Raw genomic sequence first — 8,442 nt, forward strand, 5'->3', positions numbered from 1 at the left:
TATTGTATCATAAGGTAAAGCAGAGCTAGTAAAGAACCTCTGGAGTTTTCATCTACAAGTAACTCCCAGATCAAAGAGAAATCATACTAGTTTTAGCTATGAATATTCAGCAAATGCAGCAAAATCATAATAAGCTTAGAAGGTATAAATCTTGCTCCTTAGACAAAGCCCTGGTAAAAAGAACAAACAGAGACCAACTGAGAACTGATTGGGGTTGCCTGGCACCAGAAAACTTCCCATTACAATGATGGAAATAGTGTAGACCTTCTGTAAGGCTTCTCCAACAGCCAATGCCTAAAAATGTTGTTCAGCGAACTATTAGAGCTGTGTAGCTAAAGATCACTTTCCTTCTCTGAACCCCAATGTTCCATTGGGTTTGCTGCTGCATGGTTTGGTGGTATGCAAGCCCTGTAACAGTCTTTTTTTTTTTTTTTTTCTTGCTATTATAGCCTCCTTCTCCTGCACAGTGCCTAGAAAGATTTGACCTTGGAAATTATCCAATTGCACTGACTTTCTGTTTCTGTGTCTCTGTTAAGTGAGGGCTTGTCTACATACATCAGGTAATGGGGAAAAGCTGGTGTGTGAATCTAGCTCACTAATTGACTGTGTGGACTAAAATCCCTGCAAAGAGTGTTAGTTTGTATGCTAACCATTTGCATCTAATTTGCAAAATTTTCCTTACAGAAACATTACTACTTGATGCCTGTAACATGTCTACGAAGTTCCATGAGGTTTAGCTGTCGCCTGTTCCCTAACTACCATAGAATGTTACAAAAAAGCAGGTAGTTCTAGTTGGGAGTGAGTGGCAATGAAGATGAGATGGAAGGGACCCACAAGGATCATCAGCTACAGCTCCTGGCTCTGCAAAGGACACCCACACCATGCATCTGAGAGAGTTGTGCAAACACTTCTTGAACTCTGGCAGGCTTGGTGCTGTGACCACTGTCCTGGGGAGCCTGTTCCAGTGCCCAACTACCCTCTTGGTGAAGAACCTTTTCCTGATATTCAGTCTGAATATCCTTTTCATGATATCCTGCCCTGCTGCAGCTTCATGACATTTCCACTGGTCACCAGAGCGAAGAGTTCAGTGCCTGCCCCTCTGCTAACCTCATGGGAAAGCTTGCAGGCCACCATGAAGCCTCCCTTCAGCCTATTCTTCTGTGGGCTGAACAAACCAGGCAACTTCAGCAGCTCTTCATACTTCTTGCCCTCTAGATACTTCACCATTTTTGTAGCCCTCCTTTGGACACTCTCCAATAACTTTATGTCCTTTTTGTACTGTGGTGCCCAGAACTGCACACAGTACTCGAGGTGAGGCCACACCAGTACAGAGCAGAGCGGGACAATCACTTCCCTCAACCAACTAGCAAAGCTGTGCTTGATACACCCCAGGGTACAGTTGGCCCACCTGGCTGCCAGGGCACACTGCTGGCTCATGTTCAACTTGCTGTTTACCAAAGCCTCCAGATCCCTTTCTGTGGGGCTGCTCTCCAGCCTCTCATCCCCCATCTCTACATACAGCCAAGGTTGCCCTTTACAGGTGCAGAATCTGGTACTTGTTCTTGTTAAACTTCATATTGTTGGAGATTGCCCAGCTGTCTAATTTGTCAAGATCTCGTTGCAAGGCCTCTCCACCCTTGACTGAATAAATAGTTCCTCCCAATTTAGTGTCATAAGCAAACTTACAAAAAACATATTTTAGTCCTACATCCTAGTTATTTATGAAAACATTGAAGAGAATTGGTCTTCACATAGAGCCCTGGGGAACCCCACTAGTGACTGGCCACCAGCCTGATATAACCCGATTTACTATAACCTGATTTACTATAACCCTTTGAGCCCACTTCTCAGTTTACATAGCTACTCAGTTTACATGGACAGATTTGAATTGTTTTGGGTTTCATCTGGATTTTGTTTTGCTTCCTAGTAGAAGAAAATCATGCTGTGCTGTATAAAAAAAGTAGAGCTAAATATCACTTATTTGATAAGTGGGTGCACTGGAGATGAGTCAGAACCAACCTTTTGCTTCCTGTATCTAAAGACCTTAAGCCAAACTTATGCACAAAATCTGGGTTCATGTATGAATCCAAATGCTACATGGGATTTTTCTTTGTGTAAAGGGCACACTTAATTCTGCATCTAGGTCTGAATGTGAACACATAATTTTCCAGAATTAAACTCTATGCATTAAATAATAAATAAAGGCCTATTTTCATTTGATTTTGGATATATTATTGTGTCAGATAATTATGAATAAAACTGCCATTTCTTTTATTGAACATGATATATAATTTCAATGTTTTATAAATAGATAGGTATTATTGTTAACAAAAGTGGTTCTCTCTTGCTTTACTTATAAATTAAATAAGGTTTGTAGATGTTGCAGTTAAGTTGTTGGGAGAAAAGTACTCGGAAAAAAAGATATTTCTGTCAATCATTTTAAAAGTAAACTTGCATTTTTCATGGAAAGGAATTTCCAGAGATGACAGATGTGCTAGTGTTAGGATTTGCTGATGGATCATGTAGGACTGTAAGACTTTTATGTCAGCTTGAAAATGCCTGCATTTCTTGATATCTGTCATAACCTGTGATGTATATACTAGAAAACATAAGAAAATATTTTTCTTTTTTGTTTGACTAAGTGAGGCTTTCATATTCAAAGTTAAATTAACAAGGTCATTTTAACCACTACTTCACCCCCCACCTCAAATAAAAATCAAAAAAAAAAAAAGAGAAAAAAATCAGTTGAAGAGTGGAGCTTCTTCTACACAAATTAGAAAACAAAGCTGAAAGAACTGTCCTCTGAAATGTTTGTGACAAATGTGAGTGGTACTCCATGTTCTGTCAGCACTATGGGTACCTTCCGCCCTCATGGTGGTATTAAGAAAATGAGCTAAGGTGCTCAGTGAGACAGGGTGAGACAAGACAGCTCCATCACTGATGAGAAGAGAGCCCTCCTTCCCTGAGGAACTGTGGTTTAGAAGATGCTGTCTGTGCTGTCCCTTCCTGAGCTGTGTTTCATCTGCACAACAGTCATGTCTGTGCGCTGGTTTATACTACCTTGATACTGACCCAGACCTTGGATGTGACATCCTAACTTGTTGGATCTGCCTTGCCACAATGTGTGCCTTGTATCCCTTGCCACAACGGACTTACTGGTCCATTGCTAATGCTGGCCCTGAGCACTGTCTCTGACCCTGATACTGACCCTGGTTTGCTGCTTCAGTACCCCGGCTCTTTGTTGGGAGAGGACATTACCCTGCCTGCCTTGCTCCTGTCTCCCTTCCCACAAGGAGCAGCCAGCCCTTCCTCTGCTGTGACACCTTCCTCTCCCAGAGTTGTGTCTCTGTCATTGCAAGGGTGTCATTGTGTTCTAAGATGACTGAAGCAGTGCTAATCAGAGAGAGATTGGGACTCTATACCATGCTTGCTCTTGAGCTCTGCTGGGCATCCCTCAGTAGCTATGTTTGTCTATTTATTTATGTCATCAAACGCAAGTATCATAATGTAACACTGCATGGTTAGATAACTGAAAAAGATGAGGAGTACATGGTTTCATGCAAAACAAATTGGCTAAAATTATGACTTTAATGATTTATACTTTAATGGTCCCCAACCAGATGTTCTTATCTGCAGGAAAAGTATAGTATGGCAGCCATAGTTTATATTAAATGTTCTGGTTATGGTACTAGTATTACAGCAAGCCTAGAATTATCTTTTACAGAGAGATAGGATGGCTACAGCCATTTGGATCATTAATTTTATTAGGGTTTCTTATTAAGATGTTTCTTTATTTTATTTTATTTATTTATTTATTTTTTAATTTTTCCCCTGAAAAATCAAAGAATTCCATAAATTTCAGCTTTTGGGAAAAAAAGAAATTTCAGAAATAAACAGAATACAAGTGAATAGATTTACAATTTTTAACTAGAAGGCTATTCTGAATCCATTTCTGTTTAATCAAGGCTAAATAAATAAGTGATTAAGCAAAAAGACTTCAAGGTCACAGAAGAAAACAAGCATAAAATAAAGTCAGAGACAAGTAATTTTTGCAAAGTAGAATGCTATTCTCATGAAGGCTCAACAATCTGAACCCTGGATACCTATAATGGTGTTAAAAACATTGTCCATTTCTTATAACATCACTTCAGGATGAAAAAACATACCAAACCAAAACACACATACACACACACACAAAGAAAGAAAACAAAAATATGTAGCTGTTTATTTATTTATTTACATATTTACTTTATGTTTATTTGCATCTCTAACAGTAGCAGAACTAGAAAGATCATGCAAAAAGTTAACAAATCAGTTTTCTTTTTGATTTGGTTATTTATTTCATTTAGCTAAAGAAATCTAGAATTTTATGTGAAATGAACTCTATAAATATTGAAACCACTTGACCATATCTTATGTCTCAAAAATTCCATGTTTAATGACAAAACTGTTGCAGAAGAATGAAGTAATATATACATAAACAATCCAGCATCTGAGTTTCCAGAGGAGCGGTGTTTCTGATATGCACACAGAGATTGATAACAGAGATAAAACGGTAACAGCACTAGCAGCACATTTTTAAATGACTTGTATGCATTTATGAGTAAATGTCAAGGTCTGGACTTGATAGACCAAATATTCTAAAGCTTCTTTCTCTCTTTTTTTTCCCTTCAGCTTCCACTTTTTCATTAGATACTATTGAAAGGATAAGTCTAATGTGTGGGAACCAAGATAAAATGAGGTCTGTCTGCTCACAGTAAAGAGCCAGGTTTTCCCCTGCTTGGTATTGGTAAGTGTCCATTGCTAAATGTGTACCAAAACACAATTAAGTATTTCCTTGTCATACATATCTACATCATTAAGAAGAAGATGCCAGTTTATAGTTGTGATACTGGATCCTATGGTAAGTAGTTTTTTTTTTTTTTTTTTTTTTGGATCATAGACCCCTCTTTTTCCTTTTTCTGACTTAATGCCAGCCTACTCACTGGGAAAGTATTGTTTTTCTACTGTTCTTCTAGATCTGCTCTTTCTCTGTCTTTCTTTCTTGTATATCACCATTTCTTTTTGGTTTCCACAGCTCCACATTATGTTCCAGAGAGCATGATTTTTTTTTTTCCCAAGAGAGAATATATTTTTTGTATTGTTTTTCTTTCAAGCACCTATCCTGGGACCTTGGGTTGTTTCTTGCTACTTTTTCCTATAAGAGTCCTGAATAATGTTTTTCCTGTGCCAAATTAAGTCACTTTTAGTCCTTTCTTGCCCCTCTTCCTTGGCACTTTCTCTCAGTCTTGCTGAGCTAGTTCCAGTTCTTAACAGGTTATGACTTTCCTCCAGTTTTCCTTACTCTGGGTCAGAACCTCTTGTTTAAATTTATAACCACTGTCTCTCATCTTGTTATCTACACCACTGTAAGGAACCCAGGCATGTCTTTCTGATAACATTCCCATGTTTTTGGGAAGTCAACATTGGTAGATTGCTGTTAGGTGCCCCCAAACCTCTCTGTTTTACCGGCTGAAACAGACGTAGTCCTGCAGCCTGTGCTCACAGAGGAAGGGCTCCAGCCAGAGGTGGTCTTGATAGCCACCTCTGGATTTAGTCTAATGGAGGTATCTGATAAACACTGAGCAGAGGGGACAGTCCCTGTCCACCCCTGGCTCTTGGGGCCATATTCTGCCTACACTGCTCTGGCAGCTGCTCGTTCATGTTTCTGCCTGGGCATATGGTTGGCACCCATTGAGCTTGCTGCCTGCAGGGCCCAGGACCATTTCCCAGAGCTGCTCCCCAGACCCAGCCTGCATCCCTGCAGGGCTCTTCTTCATTCTTGCTGAATTTCCTGTGATCATGTCACTCACCCATTCCTCCTCACTGTCCAAGTCCCACTAATCATATTTTCATATCATATGACATTCATCTTTTTACTGTTAGTATTAAGAGTGGAAGCTCTTCCTGTTGCCCTTTATGTCTCTTGCAAGGTTTCAACTTTGCTGAGCTTTAGTTTTCCTAACACTACCCCTGAGTGTCAGGCAGTGCTTATTCTATATTCCTCCCTTGTTATCTATTATTGTTTCCACTTCCTGTACATATTCCTTTTCTATAAGATATATTATGAATTTCCTATTTTGCCACATTGGTCTTTTGCTATTCATATCCTTTTTTCCATCAGTCCTTGTGACGGAAGGATGTTGTCCTCAATACCTGCCAAATTTTCTTTATCCTTCAGTGCTGTCTTCCATGGTATTTACAGAATAACAGAATGGTTAAGTTTGGAAGGGACCTCTGGATGTGATCTGGTCCACCCCCCCCCGCTCAAGTAGGGATACCTAGAGCAGGTTGCCCAGGACCATGTCCAGATGGCTTTTGAAGATCTCTAAAGAGGGAGACTCCACAACCTTTCTGGGCAACCTATTCCAGTGCTCCATCACCTGTACAGCAAAGAGGTGTTTTCTGATGTTCACATGGAACCTTCTGTGTTTCAGTTTGTGCCCATTCCCCCATGTTCCCAGCACTGCGTACCACTAAAAAGAGCATATGAGCGTTTAGCATACCAAGTCCATGAATCCAGAGTCTGCTGTCATAAAGTCCAACGTCTCTACTCTAGTGCTCTCATTCATCTTTCTTCTCAGGACCTTGAGCTCCACTATTTCATGGTTACTGTGGCCATTGGTTATGTTATTCACAACCAGTTCTACCTTATTCATGAGTAACATATCCAACTGTGTGTCAGCCCTGGTTGGCCTAAAAAGTACCTCTATCAAGAATACCTTTATTCATGATAAACTCTTGATGTCCAGAAATCTAATCCAGAAATCTCCTTGACTGTGTAGCCTTACCATTAGATGTCAGAGTCAAAGTCCCTCATGGCAACAAGGGTTTGCGTTTCAGAGACAGTGGTTTTAAGAAAAATTCTCCCACTTCCTCACTTCAGATATGCACACCATACTCCCACTATGATGTCAACTTAACTGGTCCGAGAATGAGTCAAGAACTCCCACACAGGCCTGTAATCCATCCTATTATGAAGAATACATTTGAACTCTTCCTTCACACAAACAACAATCCCCTCCTCCTTGTCATCCCTTCCTGTCTTTTCTGAAAAGCCTGTATCTCACCATTGGAGGACTCCATGAATATGGAGTCAATTAAATTGTGCAAAATCTATGACTGCTTATGGAGGTCTAGCTCCTCTTGCTTGTTTCCAAGTTTGTGTTCACTTGTGTAGAGGCACTTAGTGTGAGTTTTCTTTCAATCTGTTTTATCCTTTCCAAAACTTTTTTGCTCCATCTCTATGCATATATCACCTCTGCTCTCTGTTGCTTGAGCTAACTGCAAGCAACTATCATCAATTCCCACTGGTAGCTCATTTAAAATCCTTCTTGCCAGACTAGCAGGCGTACTTGTTGACAAAGATGCTCATACCCACCTTTGTCAAACAGATCCCATCTCCTGATAGCAGTCTTCTTTCCTCAGAGAGTCTCATGACCATAAAAACCAAAGTGCTGCTTGTAATAACAGCCTCTCAGCCAGATGTTCATTTTCGGGTTATCCCTTTCCTACTGAAGCCTTTCCTTTTAATTTGCAGGATGTAGATGGATACTATTTGGGCTTCTGTAGCTGTTGGATCTTGTCTCTGCAGGTTTTAGTTGCCTTCAGAGTTATGTAATGAATTCTCATTTAGTACAAGTCTCCCTTGACTTGCTGATGACCAACAAGGAAAATTATCCAGAGACCCAGAAAAGCCTTGGCAGTATCCCTCCAGTATCCCAGTTCTAATTATCTGGCAGTCAGCAAATCACCTGTGACAACATTCCAGGTTAGCAGTAAGGTGATCCATTCCCTGCAAGAAAAAAAATCTCCAAATACTGTCATCTCCCATGTTTTCTTGTTGCTTCCTGAGCTCCATGCTTAGGTGTAATGGCCTCTGAAACCACTTCAGGAAGAGTTCCTTGAAGGGCAGCATTGAGTACAGCACATGGTCAGTTAACCAAGGTTTTTTCTCTCTAAAATAAGGCTGGATCTGAAATAAAAAAATACTGCTTAGAACAAATGCTCATCTTTTCTACAGCAGCCTCCTGATAACGGCTCTTCAGTATATTTTCAAAGTAGTCAGAAAGTTCAGAATGTGAAGACACATTCTGTTTGTTTAGAATATGAAAACAGAGTATTCATTCATAAGCTCCATTCCAGAACACATGAAAAGACATATGATTGTAATGATTTTGCTTCATGTATTTTTATTGCTGTGAAACAGTACCTTAAAGAGTCATTAAAGGGCAATGTCAGGAAGCAGATCTTTGTTGACCAAACTGCTACAAAATATATAGTAGAAATCGTTTCTATTCGGATAAACAATATTTTTGCAAGTCTTCAGCTGTAAGTTTGTTCAGTTCTGCACATTGGAATAAGCACACTACATTTTGAGCTATAGTCTATTTCTTCCTATTT

The sequence above is a fragment of the Anser anser genome, assembly GCF_964211835.1.
Source record: "Anser anser genome assembly, chromosome: Z".
NCBI classification, from domain to species: Eukaryota; Metazoa; Chordata; class Aves; order Anseriformes; family Anatidae; genus Anser; species Anser anser.